The sequence below is a fragment of the Chanodichthys erythropterus genome, chromosome 10 (genome assembly GCF_024489055.1).
Source record: "Chanodichthys erythropterus isolate Z2021 chromosome 10, ASM2448905v1, whole genome shotgun sequence".
NCBI classification, from domain to species: domain Eukaryota; kingdom Metazoa; phylum Chordata; class Actinopteri; order Cypriniformes; family Xenocyprididae; genus Chanodichthys; species Chanodichthys erythropterus.
The window spans coordinates 8,733,747-8,751,438 of record NC_090230.1 but is presented as its reverse complement, the minus strand read 5'-3'; the positions used below and the strand labels follow the sequence as shown (position 1 = coordinate 8,751,438).

Genomic DNA, 17,692 nt, shown 5'->3' with positions numbered 1-17,692 from the left:
CAACTTAAAGGTGCTAAAGAGGATGTTTTGTTTTATACATTTTTGCAATATTACTTGAAACTGTATTTACAAACGGATAAAAGACTATTTATTAGGTGCACTGAAAGGAATAATATTAATATACATCATCTGTGCATGAGGTAGGGCCTTAAAAACATCAGCCAATCATTTACGCGATCATCGGCCCTCTGGCTTGTCAATCACTGCCGTGACGTTCCTTGTGAGAGACGAGCGTGGCTGCACGCTCCAGTAACTTTCCACACTCTACAGGCGCTGCATGCAATGTTTTTGTCAGGAGACAGGAGTAACAACTGCAGATTATGAGTTACCTGCGGTGAGTCCGACATAATGAATCCAAAATACACGACACAGCGAATGCCGGTGGTAAACACTCATGTTCCAATACTCGTGCACGATTTTTGGGAGGCGTTCCTTTGAAGTGAGCTGTGAAGGAAGGGGGTTGTTCTTATGCATGCGCAAATTTCAAAAACTCAGTAACAGTCTTTGGTTTCTCAGTCGACGAAAAAATCCTCTCTATCACCTTTAACTTAATGGGAACTGCATATTTTTGTTAGTTGGGATAGTAACCCTCATCTCAATCTGATCTCATTCCGAAGCTGAAAATGGCACAAGCAGGGAGATTTTAATCATAAAAAAATCCAGACACAACAGCAGTGTTTCTTCATGTTTCTTCATTTTTAGCTTCTATCAAATCAGTATTCACATAATATTTATTATACTAAGGGCAATATGAATACACAGAAAGTATGTCAGATTTTTTTCAAATTAACTAATATTCTGAATAAAAAATGTGTTATTTTAAAACTACTTTAGCTGTACAGTGAAAATAAAGTAATGTGGCACTGGATGAGAATCTATAAATATACTAGCAGCAATATGTGTATGTGTGTGTGAGTTTTTTTGTTTGTTTTGCTTGTATTAAGTCAGACGGCAACAAGACGGTGGGTTTGTTTAGTCTCATAAACCTCGAAAAACAACCTTAACAGAAAGTTAAGAGATCATCAGATACAGCAATCACAGAGAGACAGACAGTTAAGCAGACATGAGTGTGAGGGAAGACGTGCCTCTCTGCTCATGTGACTTTCATGTTTTCTGGTTTCTTGTAGCTTTGAGTTTTTTTATAGACACATGAGCAGGATCATGTTGTGTTGGTTTAGATAAACACAAATGAAACTCAGACAGAAAATGACAGAGGGTTTCTGATCTAAAACAGGTCAAAACCAGAACACAACAAACAATGTGCTATTTGTCACACACATTGGACACATTAAATTAGCTGTGAGAAAGAAAGAGGGAACAAGCATCAACCCAGTTAACATCTTCAGAACTTTAGCTAACATTCTGGCAAGGTTCTCTCAAAGTTATGAACAAATGTTCTTCCAGTAACATTAATAAAAGATTTGTAAACTTTAATAATGTTCTCAAAATGTTAGCACAAAATCATTTACACATGGTTCATAGAGCTTTTTTATAGATGTTCATCTAAACTTTTTTCTTACTTGTTTCTGAATGTTCAGAGGACATTCAAAAGTAACATTCCCAATCCCGTAATGTCTGAAGAATGATAAAATGCACTGTTCCCTTAACAGCCGTAAAATCAAGAAAAATGTTTTTAAAACACCTAAACATTTGTTTATCCTTTAAACTCTTATGTAACAACATACAATACCTTTAGTAAAACACAACTGCAATTGATGAAAAATAATTAATTTAAGAAAAGTTGAGTGTCAAAAGCTCAACAAATAAATACACTAATCACCATACTGGTGACTTTAAAAAAAAAAAATCAATAAAACAACATTATCTAAAGCTAAATCACTGTTTATTCTCAATATGAACTTCTGTAGGCTTTAGATAGAAATAAAGTCAAACTATGGCAGCAAGATTATGTGTGATATAATTCCCCAAATTCAAGTACTAGAGAAACAGGATCCAATCCTTTTAACTCTATATCAATGCTTCCAGTCTACCAACATATGAGCGATCACACATGGAGGACATTGTGACGCATAAGTCTGTTGTGAAGCTTGTGCGAGAAGTGATAGTCCTCTGTGATTCTGCGTTACTTATAGCACAGACTTCACGCCACACTTATGTAATTATGCTGAACTTGTGAACACATCTAGGACAGTTGCCTGGAAGCAATTTAAAAGTGAGTTAAATATTTTTAAAATATTAGTATTTTTCTTAGACACACCTATCGTTTCGCTTCAGATGACACAGATTGATCCACTGGGATCATATGGATTACCTTCCTGACTAATGTGTGTGCTTTTATGAAGTTTCAACTGAGTGATAGCCTTTCACTTGCATTAAATGGACACACAGAGATGCATTATTTTCCCTAAAAATGTTAGTTTGTGTTTATCTGAAGAAAAAAAATACATGGAGATGACATGAGGGTGAGTAAATGATGAGAGAACTTTAATTTTGGTGTGAACTATCCCTTTCACTTTTTTTTATTATAAGTGGAAAATTAACAAATTGCAATGGTCAGAAAACAAACCAAGCTTGCAAGAATTTCAAATTTCAGGATTGTACAACTGTGTAAGAAAGCCAATCCAGTATGTGGGTTTTGAGGCAGTGCATTGGGGCTCTTTTTCAGGGCCCATGAGGTCTTTATGGCCTCTAAGGGCCCTAGCCTATCTCAGCAACAGAACATCATAAACACATGGAGTCCTTCACATGTGTGTATGTGGCAAACATCCTGGTGCTCAGAGTTTCCACATCAAACACCACTCCTTAATAGTAAATAAAACACATCAGAAAAATCAAACTGAATGATTCTGTGTTTTTTTAGAAACAGTATGATTACAATACGCATCAAAACCATTTTGTCCATATACGAACACACAACAAAATGCTATAATGCTTTATTTACTATGCCAATAATGCCATTTGAATCTTGAATCTATTCATCTTACTTATAACAATATAAAAGTATAAATATATAAAACAACAAAAATGTATGTGTGCCAATAAATTTAAAAATGTCAATTAAATAAAAACAAGCAACATACGCAACCAAGCCTACATGCCTGTATAAACAAGCAACGTTTGAAAAGGCTGAGACATTTGCTTTCTTTCTCATATTCAGTTTCTCAGAAGTCAGAATGAGGATGTTACGGTGACAAAGCCATGTCATGATGGAGTATACGGAACACAACATACTTGCCCAAGTACCTTGTCTGAAAACAATCCTCTCATAGTCTCTCATGAGTTTCTCCTCCCATCAGAGAATATCACTCTTGAGTCTCTCAGCACAACAGTCTGAACAGTCTGTCAAGATGAAAACAAAACAGAAGAACTATGAAGCAGATCTTTCTGGATTGAGCCCAGATAGGAAAAGAAAACCGGTAATTTCTTGTTGAAAAACTCTTTGTTAATTCATTTTTGAAAAACATTTTAAAAAGTCAGGTTGTATTTCACTGTTGTTTTCAGTTCCCTTTCGATACTTCACTCGTACTGCGTATGGGGAAAGGTCTCCCTTTTTCCCCGCTGCTGAAGCCTTTTTCAATAACGCAGTGTAACTGCACCGTCATTGGTTCACTCATAGACAAGTTGTTGAACCAATGGCGGCGCGGCATAGCTGCGCGGCCTATGGCGACAAAGCGCGCGAATATTCCCGCCGAAATGGGCGGGGTATAGGGCTATATAAGCAGGCGTTTCGCCATAGGATTTCAGTGTTTTCTCCTTCAGCGACGACATCTACTTCTCTTCGCTGATCTCCGCCTGAAGCCGAAGAAGCTCGCCGCCTTCTGCTCTCGCCGCCGTCTGAAGAGGCTCCCGCAGCGGACTCGCCTGGACTCGCCGGTGGAAGAAAGCGCCGGCGCCCTCGCGGACTGCAGCTTCTAGCGCCGTCGCCGAGCCGCCGCCTCCCGCTTCCCGCTTCCGGCCGCTTCCTGTGCGTCCCCTGCCGCCATCCGGCGCGCCGCCTGAGAGCTTCATCCGCGGCTTAAACGCCGCTCTAAAAGAGCGATTTCCAGCGGTTTTCACCGCTTTAAGAGCTTCCGCGGCCCTCGCCGCTCTAAAAGAGCCACCCAATTGCCGTTTTCACGGCAGCGGCGTCTCACGATGCCCCGCCACTCATGTGGTACTTGCAGGGCCCCCTGCACGACGACGATGGACACAGCGAGTGTGTCGCTTGCCTGGGCAAGCCCCACGCAGACGGCGCGCTCGCTGGAGACTCATGCCCGCACTGCGAGTGTATGAGTCTCGCTTCCCCTGCGCTCGCGGGTCGCCTTCTTCACTGAGGGCGATCTCGCCGCTCGCGCCCTCCCGTCTCCTTCCTCCCGCGGTCCGGCGAGGAAAAGACAGCGGGGTAGAGCGACTCAGCGCCAGGAGTTGAGCGAGCTCACGCCGGCCCAGCCCCCGCGTGCCTCGCCCTCTCCTCCCAGGGAACTCTCTCCAGTTCTGTTCTCTCGCCCTGAGCAGCGTCCCTCCGCAGAAGCGAGTGACCTCGTCTCATTCGGGGAACAGACGACGAACAAGACGACTCCATGTCTCTTGCGGCTTCCGAAGCGGAAGGATGGGCTGGCGAGCCGGAAGACCCCGCTCCACCGCCTCCCTTGGAACCCATCGAGCATGGCCAGGGCATGGATGCCGAGCTCTTCCGCATCCTGTCTAGAGCCGTTGAAGAGCTGGACCTCGAGTGGGCCCCTCCAGAGGAGCCGTCTCGCAGCCGCCTGGACGAATGGTTTCTGCCAGGCCGCCGCCAAGCACCTCGCCAGCGTTCAGCGCCCTTCTTTCCTGAGGTCCACGAAGAGCTGACGAAGTCGTGGCGCGCTCCTTACTCTGCCCGCCTCCACACTACGCACCGCTCCGCCCTCACCGCCGTCGACGGCGCCGAGGAGAAGGGATACGAGCGCTTGCCACCCCTAGATGAAGCGGTGGCTGCTCACCTCTGTCCTCCCGCGGCTGTGGGTTGGAAGACGAAGAGGGCCCTTCCTTCCAAGCCCTGTCGGACCACCTCTACTCTGGCTGGACGGGCTTACACCTCGGCGGGCCAAGCTGCCTCTGCGCTCCACACCATGGCCATATTTCAAGCATTCCAGGCCAAACTCCTCCGCTCTCTGGATGAGTCTGGAATCGACGCGCCAGCCTTCAAAGATCTCCGCAGCGCCACGGATCTTGCCCTGCGAGCTACGAAGGCTACGGCCCAGGCCATCGGTCGTTCCATGGCCAGCCTGGTCGTGTTGGAGCGCCACCTGTGGCTCAACCTAACGGAGATCAAAGACCTAGACAAGACGGCCTTCTTAGACGCCCCGGTCTCGCCTTCTGGTCTCTTCGGGCCTGCAGTGGATGGCTTCACTGAGCGCTTTACTGCCGCGCAGAAATCGTCTCAGGCTATGAGGCATTTCTTGCCTAAGCGCTCCAGCTCCGCTTCTGCGTCTAGCCGCCCCAGGACTGCGCCGGCTCAGCAGAACAAACCAGCCCCACCTGCAACACAGGCAGCGCCGCCCCCAGGAGCATCGCCAGCGCTCGCGCCCTGCGAAGCGCCCTCCCTTCCCGAGGCGCCAGGGACCCCGGCCCAGGATTGTGCTGGACCCGGTGCCTCCGAAGTCGTCCTGATTCGTCGGACAGGAAGAGGATGGGGGACCGTCCCGTTACGACCGGACCACCCCAAAAGCTCCCACGGGTAATTTCCCCTCCGCCTCGTTTATTTCCGGGCGTGGGAAACATACTCCAAGTGACAGCTGGGCCCACACCTGTTGCGCCCACTCCAAACGCCGTTTTCACGGCGGACAAATTTTTACCTCATCACAAAAAGAGCAAATTTCCTCTTCCACCCCTCGCGGTGTACGACCCTCTCAACGGCGGTCTGTCACCCAACATTATTCAACCCCTAGCCACTCGGGCCGAGGCCTGGCAGGCCATCCCCGATGTGTCAGAATGGGTCATGGGGATCGTAAACCAGGGCTACTCGCTCCAGTTTGCACGACGGCCCCCCGCTTCGCCGGGGGTGCTTCAAACATCGGTCAATCCGGACGACGCTCATGTCCTCCGGGCCGAAGTCATGTCGTTGCTGGAAAAAGGAGCTGTGGAAATGGTTCCTCCGTCAGAGAGCGAGACAGGCTTTTACAGCCGCTACTTTCTGGTCCCCAAAAAGGATGGCGGTCTCAGACCCATCCTAGACCTCAGGCTTTTGAATCACTCCCTCATGAGACGGAAGTTCAAAATGCTGACGCTGAAGCAGATCCTCGCGCACATTTGCCCCGAGGACTGGTTCTGCTCGCTGGACCTGAAGGATGCGTATTTTCACATCCAGATAGCCCCCGTCACAGACGATTCTTGAGATTCGCATACGAAGGGGTGGCATACCAATATACGGTCCTGCCCTTCGGGCTGTCTCTGGCTCCCCGCACTTTCACCAAGTGCATGGACGCGGCGCTTTCCCCTCTGAGACAGATGGGAATCCGGGTTCTGAATTACCTCGACGACTGGCTCATCTTAGCCCGTTCGCGAGACGAGCTGGAACGCCACAGATCCGTGCTCCTCAGCCATCTACAATGCCTGGGTCTCAGGGTCAACTTAGCCAAGAGCTCGCTATGCCCCACTCAACGAATTTCGTTTCTGGGAGCAGTTTTCGACTCGGTCCGTATGACGGCAGTAGTCTCGCCAGAGCGCGCCCTGGCAATTCAGCAGCTCACGGCATCTGTCACGAACAAAGCCTATCTCCCTCTGAAGTTTTCCAGAGGCTGCTAGGGCTGATGGCTTCCGCCTCCCCGGTGCTGCAGCTAGGCCTTCTTCGGATGCGGCCTCTTCAGTACTGGTTGAAGTTCCGGGTTCCTCCCAGCGCATGGCGGCACGGCCGCCTATGTCTCAAGGTCAATCGGGCCTGTCTTCTAGCCCTGAAACCTTGGATGGATCCAGTATGGTTCCAACGCGGAGTCCCCTTACAGGCGGTCTCACGGAGGACGGTGCTCTCAACAGACGCCTCCAACTTGGGCTGGGGCGCTGTGTGCGAGGGCAGACCGGCCTTCGGCTCGTGGAGCCACGAGGAAAGCCATCTACACATCAACTGTCTAGAGATGCTAGCAGTGATGAAAGCCCTTCAGTTCTTTCAGGCTTACTTGACGGGACGTCATGTTCTAGTTCGGTCAGACAGTATGACGGTGGTGTCATACCTGAACCACCAAGGCGGTCTTTCGTCCAGCCGCTTATGCGCTCTGGCGAAACGACTGCTGGAATGGGCTCTTCCGAGGCTTCAGTCGCTCAGAGCGACTCATGTTCCTGGCAGGAACAATCTGGGTGCGGACATGTTGTCACGGAGCAACATCCCCTCCGACGAGTGGATGCTCCACCCCCAAGTGGTCCTCACGATCTGGGAGTTCTTCGGGAAGGCAGAGGTAGACCTCTTCGCCTCAGAAGACAACTCTCATTGCCCAACATTTTTCTCGAAGGAAGTAGATGCTCTGGCCCACACATGGCCCAGCACGCTCCTTTATGCTTTCCCTCCGATCGCACTGATCCCCCAGGTCATCAGGCGTATCAGAGAAGACCAGCACAGAGTCCTTCTGGTGGCCCCGCTCTGGAGGAACCAGGTTTGGTCCTCAGAGCTATTCAGGCTCTCTCTAAGAGCCCCGTGGCCGATTCCCCTGAGACGGGACCTCCTCTCTCAGGCAAACAGAACAATCTGGCACCCACAGCCGCAGCTCTGGGCTCTGCACCTCTGGTCCCTCGATGGGAGCCGACTAGCCTCCCGAGGACGTCCTAAATACCATTTCTCAGGCTAGAGCCCCATCTACGAGGCGCCTCTACGACCAGAAGTGGTCAGTCTTTGTTGATTGGTGTTCAACACGCAACATAGACCCTGTGGAGAGTGACGTATCTTCCATACTGTCTTTCCTCCAAGAACGCTTGGAAATGGGGCGCTCCCCTTCCACGCTTAAGGTTTACGTAGCAGCCATTGCAGCGTTCCACGCTCCTATTGCTGGCCAATCGGTGGGACGAAACGGGCTCGTGATCCGTTTTTTGAGAGGTGCTAGGCGTTTGAATCCTCCTCGCCCTCTCACTATTCCCTCCTGGGACCTCTCGTTGGTCCTCAGGGCCTTGAAAGGAGCCCCATTTGAACCAATGGGTTCAGCCGACCTCAGGCCCCTAACACTAAAACCGCTCTGCTACTAGCACTAGCATCGGTAAAGCGTGTTGGCGATTTGCAGGCCCTCTCTGTGAACCCTGCATGCCTCGAATTCGGGCCTGGTGACTCTAAGGTCGTTCTGAAACCTAGGCATGGCTACGTCCCTAAAGTGCTCTCAACTCCGTTTAGAGCTCAGGTCATCTCGCTCTCTGCTCTTCCTCCCTCGGCGGACGAACCAGAGCTGCAGCTACTCTGCCCAGTCAGGGCATTGAGGACCTACATAGACCGATCACAGTCTTTCAGACTGTCGGATCAGCTCTTTGTTTGTTTTGGCGGCCGCACCAAAGGGTCTCCGGTCTCGAAACAACGCATTTCCCGTTGGATAGTGGATGCTATTAACCTGTGCTACTCCTCACTGGGCACTAATTGCCCCATAGGAGTCAGGGCCCACTCCACTAGAGGAATGGCTTCCTCGTGGGCTTGGTCCAACGGAGTTTCCATCCAAGACATCTGTGAGGCGGCCGGCTGGTCTTCGCCGTCCACCTTTGTCAGGTTCTATCACCTCGATGTCCCGACCTTACAAGCTCGGGTCCTGTCGGTGTGATTAGCGGCTTCCAACAGGTCCCGCTTCACGCCACCATAGGAAGTATCTTCCTTCAGTGTAACCATGGGTTCGGTTAGGCTTTGCCTCCGCTTGTCCTTTTTGCCCCCTCTGGGTGGCCAAATGCAAGCTATATCGTTCCCAGCCGTGGCACGGCGTGGTTGAATTCGTTCCCCATACGCAGTACGAGTGAAGTATCGAAAGGGAACGTACTCGGTTACTAACGTAACCTCGGTTCCCTGAGATACGGAACGAGTACTGCGTCACTTGCCGTGCCACGAGGCTGCGGCTCAGGGTCGTCGCTTCAGTCGATTGACACTGAAATCCTATGGCGAAACGCCTGCTTATATAGCCCTATACCCCGCCCATTTCGGCGGGAATATTCGCGCGCTTTGTCGCCATAGGCCGCGCAGCTATGCCGCGCCGCCATTGGTTCAACAACTTGTCTATGAGTGAACCAATGACGGTGCAGTTACACTGCGTTATTGAAAAAGGCTTCAGCAGCGGGGAAAAAGGGAGACCTTTCCCCATACGCAGTACTCGTTCCGTATCTCAGGGAACCGAGGTTACGTTAGTAACCGAGTACGTTCTCTATCACTCTATCACTCTTTAATTTTTAGGTCATGAATGGAAATTCAGCTTTCTTGTCCTTCTGTTTCAGTGATAATAAACTAAAGTCAAGACATGGCATTTGTATTAAAGACTCAATGACAGCAGGAATATATGAGCCATCATTCTTCAGAAAAATGTTTCACTTGAGGATCAGGATCCAGAAAACAATGTTTTCCCAGAAGAGTTTAAGATAGGAAGCTTCAATCTCATACTAATGTAAGTCTGAGTACATTTACTCATTCAATTTACAGCTGTTCATTTCACTTATTGGATCAAATGTTACATCAGGCATAATTATACCGGTAACACTTTACAATAAGGTTCATTAGTTAAACATTAGTTAATGTATGAACTAACATGAACTAACAATGAGCAATACATGTGTTACTGTATTTACTAATCTTTGTTAATGTTAGTTAATGCAAATACAGTTGTTCATTGTTTGTTTATGTTAGTTCACAGCACATTAACTAATGTTAACAAGATTTTAATAATGTATTAGTAAATGTGGAAATTAACATTAACAAAGATGGAAAAAATGCTGTATAAGTGCAGTTCATTATGTTAACTAATGTTAACTAATGAACCTTATTGTAACGTGCTACCATTATACCTGCTTACAGTTTTTTCCAATTGCTAACACACAATTTTTCAAACTAGTCTGGTTTTATCAAAACACTTAACACAATTCACAAAACCACACACCCAAACTGCAAAATACCTCATATATCCTGCAAAATGAAGCACTGCAACCGAAACTACACAGAGCATTATCAAAATCAAACTTTTGCATGAAATGGCACACACTTCATTCATATTACCAGATTTTTGCCTAACCACCTACACACTGTTGGGCATAATGAAAAGCACCCCCATCTTTAGTATGCTTTGCCATAATACTAAATATGTATCAGATTGTTCACATGCAACAGCATGTGTGTGTATCTGCAAATATTTCTGTGCAACATTTTTATTTTTTTTCCTTCACTACAGTAAACAAGTCAGTACAACATAAGCACAGCAGATATATTTACATGGGACTGAACAAAAATATTCTTACAAAAAAAAAGTAAACTGAAAAAGAAAATTTCTGAAAAAAAATATATTACAGTAAAAAAACAAACAAAAAAAAAAGGCAAGAAAAATAATTAGGCAGCATCTTGCCGCACAGCCGGGTCTGGCCACAACGCCTCGTCAACATCACAGGCAATATCTTCCCTTGCCAGACATCGAGGGAAGAAGCGCCTTGAGTGCCTTATCCATCCCTGAATTGCACCCACATCAATCTCATCACATGCCTCTTCCATGGCCTGCACAAGAGGCATGCGCACAAAGGGCTGCCGGTCGTATACCTTCCACCGCCATGCCGAAAAGAATTCTTCTATGGGGTTCAGAAATGGTGAGTATGGTGGGAGGTATTGCACGAGAAATGTTGGGTGGTCAGCAAACCAGTTTTGGACTGGGGCTGCACGATGAAAGCTCACGTTGTCCCATACTACAACGTACCGGTTTCTTTGATGGTCTGCATCATTCATACGCTCTGGTGGTATGAGAATGTTGTGAAGTCTGTCCAGAAATGTGAGAATATGGGCTGTGTTGTATGGTCCAAGTTTGGCATGACGGTGGAGGACACCATGCATATTGGAGATGGCAGCGCACATTGTGATGTTCCCACCACGTTGGCCAGGAACATCTATAATGGCTCTGTGGCCAATGAGGTTTCTCCCTCTTCTTCTGGTCTTTGCTAGGTTGAACCCAGCCTCATCTATAAAGATGAACTCATGTGGGATTGCATGAGCATCCATTTCCAGTACTCCCTGAAAACAAAGAACAAAAATCACTCAATATGGTGTTATCCAGTACACTGGGAAACAATGTTGTGTGTAGTGTACTGCAGTCAATATAGTACTTACATCCACATATGCTCGTCTGAACTCTTTGTTTCTTTGAAAGTTTCTCTCAAACGGCACCTTATAAAGTTGTTTCATTCTGATTTGGTTTCGCTTGAGAATGCGAGCCAATGTGGACAGACTAACTCGTTGAATGTTGTTGAATAAGGTGTTGTCTTGGATGATGTGGCTTTGAATTTCTCGTAATCGGATTTCATTATTTTCCAAAACCAAGTTTACAATGGCAGCTTCCTGTACCCCGGTGAACATTTGGCCCCTTCCTCCACCATGGTGTCGTCTCTCAGTCCTTTAGAAAAAATAAAATAAAAATATATATAGGGCTTGGACAATGCAGCCTAAATATTTTCCCCCACAGTAGAGTACATTGTACAGGAAACTTGTACAGTTCATGAATGGCTGATGTCATACACTAAGTAAACAGGTGTCACCCAACTGATACACTATGACATGGGGTATACTACATGTGTACTACATGAAATTTTGGTTACATACCTGTTCTCCAGTCTAAAGGTCCGGATGACAGAGGCGACAGTAAAACGGCTCAAGTTTGGCTGCACTCTCTGTCCAGCCTCACGCATTGTCAACCCATGGTTGATGACATGATCTACTAAGGTTGCTCTGATTTCATTTGAAAGTGTTTGTCTTCTTTGGCCATGAACTCCTCTACCTGCTCTACCCCTACCTCTCACTCTTCCTCCCCCTCTTATTCTCAACCTCCCTCTTCCTCTTCCTCTTCCTCTTCCTCTCTCTGCAATGTCTTCCATTGTTGTTGTAAAAAAAAAAGGTTCTCACCTGTGGTCTTTTCATAGTGCTTACATCCTGATTGAAGTGTTAACAATTAGTGAAGTTCACAACGTAATTTCGGGAGGAGTGAACCCATCTAATCTTTAAATTAGTGAAACTCAAACATAATCTCAAGAGGAGGGAACCCTAATCTTTCAATTACATCCAGAGCATATAAGCAGCTACTCACCCTGCTCTGGCATCAGTTGTTTCGATATCCCTCCACCTCCCCAACTCCACCACATAAAATAAGCATCTCATCTATCGTACTCCTCTTTCATGCAATAGTAGTCCCTGGGGGGTATATCCAAGCTCGAGTTGAAGCTGCTTCCTCGAGCCCCTCCACAGCGGACAGCAAGCCAAATACGCTTAACCTTATTAGCTTAAAGATTTTATGAGGAAACGAACTCGTGAAACCACTGAGGTGTTTGGCCAGGTGGCACATGTAATTGGCCAATTAGCTCATGTAGTGTCATTTTGAATGGCAGTGTTTTGAAATGGCAAACATGTGACTTTATGTCAGATTGTTGTGTCTTATGCAGAGAACTGTATTTAGTGAATTTAAAAAGTGCTATTTTGAAATGCAAAATGTGTGTAAAACAGAAAAGGTGTTTAGACTTTTGGAGACTTGAGAAGAAGTTTTGCTCTCTGTGTGTCAGTTTAAATAATTGTGCTGTGCATGTCATTTTAGTGTGTTAGCAATTGGAAAAAACTGTAAAAGGCCAGCTTATTTTTATTATTATATCTATCTTTATTATTATACATCTATAAATTGATTATTTTCCAGTGAAACTAACTTAATATTTAGTAATCTAACCAATGAAACAAGAAGCTTTTGTCATGTCTTTATTGATGAATTAAAGTCCAGATGTGACAGACAGATGATTGAGATGATCAAAAACATGTTCAATATTAATAAAGGTGAAAATTCAGTAGAAGATCAAGAGTCTTGAATATACTGAAGTAAATTTGGTAAAAAAAAAAAAAAAAAAAAAAAAAAAAAAAAAAAAAATATATATATATATATATATATATATATATATATATATATATATATATATATATATATATATATTCATGTGATTACTGTTGACGTCACTTGCGTCTGATGTCATATAAAGAATGCATGGCATATGGAAACGGAAGAGTCTATGATACTATCTGTTAAAAAAAGTAGCATTTTTACATTAATTATATTAATGTATATATTTTCTATCCAAAATAGTCATATAAAACATATATTGATAATATTGGGCCACCCCAGATATGGGCTTTATGGGCCCTATGGGTTTGTCGAGGTTGACACTTTTTTAGCAGTTCCTTTGATTATGATGATCAGGTAAGTTGGATGAATTCTGAATGAAACACTATTTGTACAAATACTTCTTAGCAATAACGGTCTGAGTTGTGTTGATATTTGTGTTTGGCCTGCTGTGTTTTGGTTGTCAAATGCTTTATTTAAACTTTAAAAGAGAAACCTTTTAACCATCATTACATTACATTACATTAAACATGAATTGGTTCATTAATGATTATAAGGTTTATGTGCAGTAAATATTATTTTAACCCTTTGATGCACAACATGGGTCAAAAATGACCCGGCTGAGTTTTTATTTTCTATATCTTTGCAAGAAATTATTTTAATCATTCAGTATTCCAGGTATTCCTCAATTAACTTGTTTTTGATCATCACAAATCCTCATTTTAATTTTTTCTTTCTTACTTTTTTAATAAAAATCATTTTTGTATCACTACCTTTCTAATGCGCAACATGGGTCAAAAATGACCCGTATTCATTTCCTATGTAATTTCAATCATGGTTGAGTGTTTCTTTGCTGAATCTTTAAAAGAAATGTATTTTATCATTCATTTATTCCAGGTATTCCTTAAATATCTTGTTTTTGATTGTAAAAAATCATTATGTTCATTTTTTCTTTCTTACTTTATAAACAAACACAGTTTTTGTCTGTCTACATCAATTTTACACACATGGGTCAAAAATGACCCGTATTCATTTCCTATGTAATTTCAGTCATGACTGAGTGTTTCTTCGCTGAATCTTTGAAAGAAATTTATTTTATCATTTATTTATTTCAGGTATTACTTAAATATATTGTTTTTGATTTTCTACAAATAATTATGTTTATTTTTCTTTCTTACTTTATAAACAAACACAGTTTCTACATCAATTTTACACACATGGGTCAAAAATGTCCCATATAGAAATCTTTAAGATTTGCAAATTTTTGCAAGTAGGAACATATTTACTGCAGACAACTGTTCATCTGCCACACATTTTACATCTTAACAAGGCTACTTTTGTATATTTGATGGATGTAAGTCTTATTATATTTAATATATTAGGCTATATATTTCATAATTTTTAATTTTTTGTCATAAATCAATGCAATTGGTCATCCTTTATGTCTGTCAGCGTTCCTGAAATGTAACAGTTTTGGACAAATACAACATGAGTCAAAAGTGACCCGAATTAGTTATTTTCTATATCGCATATATTACAATAAATTAATTTTATCATTCATTATTCCATGTATTACTCAATAACCAAATCCTTATTTTAATTTTTCCTTTCTTTTTGAATGAATTTTTTTGAATGTGTGTTTCATTACCTTTCTAAAGGCCAACGTATACTTCACTTTTTATGTGTACGTGAGGGTCAGCATACAGATTTTTGTAACTTTTTATAATTTCCGCCGGATTTCTGTAACTGTGTATGTGCAACCCTGCACATACACATTTAAATTGCGTTTGACTGTTCGCAAAGTACACTTTCAGCTTTTTTTACAGTGATGTCATCATCCACCTCAGTTCTGTTGAGGACCAGCCATTAACACTCTAGATAAAGAAATTCAAAATCACTGTTGATCGATACACTCATTATATATTTTCACTGTTGGACAGAAACCTTGTTCAAAACTGTTACTTTTCAGGAACACTGATAGATGTAAAAGGTGACCAGTTGCATTGGTTTATGACAAAAAATACAAATTATGAAATATAATATACAGCCTATTATATGAAATATAATATGTCTTTCATCCATCAAATATACAAAAGCAGCCATGTTGAGACATGAAATGTGTGGCGGATGAACAGTTGTCTGCAGTAAATATGTTCCTTCTTGCGGAAATTTGCAAAGGTTTCTATATGGGTAATTTTTGACCCATGTGTGTAAAATTGATGTAGAAATACAAAACCTGTGTTTGTTTATGAAAAAAAGATGACAAACAATGATTTGTTAAAATCAAAAACAAGATATTTAAGGAATACCTGGAATAAATAAATGACAAAATACATTTCTTTCAAAGATTCAGCGAAGAAACACTTAGTCATGACTGAAATTACATAGGAAATGAATACGGGTCATTTTTGACCCATGTGTGTAAAATTGATGTAGAAACTGTGTTTGTTTATAAAGTAAGAAAGAAAAATAAACATGATTATTTGTAGAAAATCAAAAACAAGATATTTAAGTAATACCTGAAATAAATAAATGATAAAATAAATTTCTTTCAAAGATTCAGTGAAGAAACACTCAGTCATGACTGAAATTGCATAGGAAATGAATACGGGTCATTTTTGACCCATGTGTGTAAAATTGATGTAGACAGACAAAAACTGTGTTTGTTTATAAAGTAAGAAAGAAAAAATGAACATAATGATTTTTGTCAATCAAAAACAAGATATTTAAGGAATACCTGGAATAAATTAATGATAAAATACATTTCTTTCAAAGATTCAGCAAAGAAACACTCAACCATGATTGAAATTACATAGGAAATGAATACGGGTCATTTTTGACCCATGTTGCGCATTAGAAGGGGTTTTCATAGCTTGTGCATCAAAGGGTTCATTTATTTGTTACCATTAGCATTTTCTATTACAGTCTTTTGTGTCCCGGTGCATGTGCAGTTAGTCTTACTATGTGTGAAGATGCTTCACTTCAAAAACATTTACAGCCAAATTGGAACATATTTAGAGATGAGTTTTATATAGGATAATGATGCAGCTGTCACAGTGGTTTGCAGGAATACAGACAAAGAAAACAAATTAAGTCCCAAAACATAAAGTTTGATAATAATATTCCACTAGGCAGGCACTAAAACACAGTAAACATAATGGTGACCGGTCAAAGATTGAAGACAGGGGTACAACTATACAGCAAGCAGAAACAAGATCATTAATTAAACACAGCTGAACATAAACTCATAAAGGTGGGGACCATGGAAATTAAAGAGTGGCGGGAATACAAACAAAGAAACACAGGAACTGATGAAATACAAACTAAAAATCCTTAAAAGCTGAACATAATGGTGACATTATTCCCCGATTACATCAAGACGCGACTTCGCAGTGTAACTGAACAACAAAGGGAGGGATGGAAGGGGTTTTGGAGGTGGATGAGGAGATGCAAAGGGATGGTGAGAGGCTGAAGAGAAGGTATGGTGGCCAAATGTGGTGAAGGGATGGTAATGGGAAGACGACGAGTGGCGAAGATGTGAACAGACCCAGAGATCAACAGTGCCGACAGCCTACGGTGGAGTGAAAGGAGTAAGGAGCTAAGATGTTGTGGTGGCTGACGGCATCTGGGGATGACGGCATCCAGTTAGGGTGACCCCCTGGCTATTGATCTGTTGCAGGACATATAGACAATTGCAGGAAAATAGATGTAATTTTGCAGGACAATGCGGAACACGTGTGAGACAGATACATTTACTACTATTATGCTATGTGAATATTGATTTACATTCGTTGGCAAACTTGGCCGATTATTTTTTTTTTCTGCCAGTGCCCACACTATAATGTTGCGCTTCTGGCAACATTACATCCTGGAGAGAAGACAATTCTAGATTCAAGAGTGCACATGCAGGAGGACAAAGTTTGAGCACGCACATGTAATATCTGAGTGAGAGAGAGCGTGTGTCCAGTTTTGCGCGAGAAGGGAACTCACTGCACAGTTTTTATATTTCTTACTGTGGTATTGGAATTTCAGGGATGAGTAATAATAATAATAATAATAATACAGACATAACTGAAATGCGGGACACTATTTAGGCTACATCTTGCGGGATGCGGGACGAAGCTCCCAATTTCAGGACTGTCCCGCAAAATGGGGGATGGGTGGTCACCCTAGAGCCAGTGGATCCAAAGGCGCAGACTGAAGGCCGATGGAGCTGAGCGATGTTGCAGGTACCGGAGACCGTGGCGCTGCTGTGGCAATGAGCGTCAAAGGTGGAGCCTGAGTACCCGAGGACTGGGGGCGATGCCAGCATGACGTGACATTCAATTTCAGGATGTGCGCAGCACATTTGTTTGGAATGAAATAAGAAAATGCCCTGTGCACAATCATCTACTAATGGCATTAAATGTGGGCCTTCTTTAAACTTTAAAAAAGATGTACAACTATTATAAAAGAATCCCATGCGACTGCCCATGAACTAGTGAGAGCAAATCATGTAGGCCTTCCTAAATCAATAGGCATATATTATTATTTTCTGTTCATGTTAATAGCAGGCAGGGTATTTTGCTTGGTCCTAAAGCACTCGTTTTATGGTTACAATTATATTGCAGATGAGCAAACACTCTAAAAAATACGTCTTCCAGACGTAAACACATGCATCAAATAGACATCTCCGAGATGTACGTGTGCTATCAGTGTTATTA

At 43.2% G+C, this 17,692-nt stretch overlaps 1 long non-coding RNA gene across 1 annotated transcript in view; it reads left to right on the top strand.

Annotated features, from left to right (window-relative positions):
• Positions 1–3,242: 3,242 nt before the first annotated feature.
• Positions 3,243–17,692, top strand: part of LOC137029050 (uncharacterized) — a 60,283-nt gene continuing 45,833 nt past the window's right edge. The window contains exons 1-2 of the long non-coding RNA XR_010896253.1: positions 3,243–3,377; positions 9,364–9,530. This is a non-coding gene — a long non-coding RNA (uncharacterized lncRNA). The remainder of the gene's footprint in view (positions 3,378–9,363; positions 9,531–17,692) is intronic.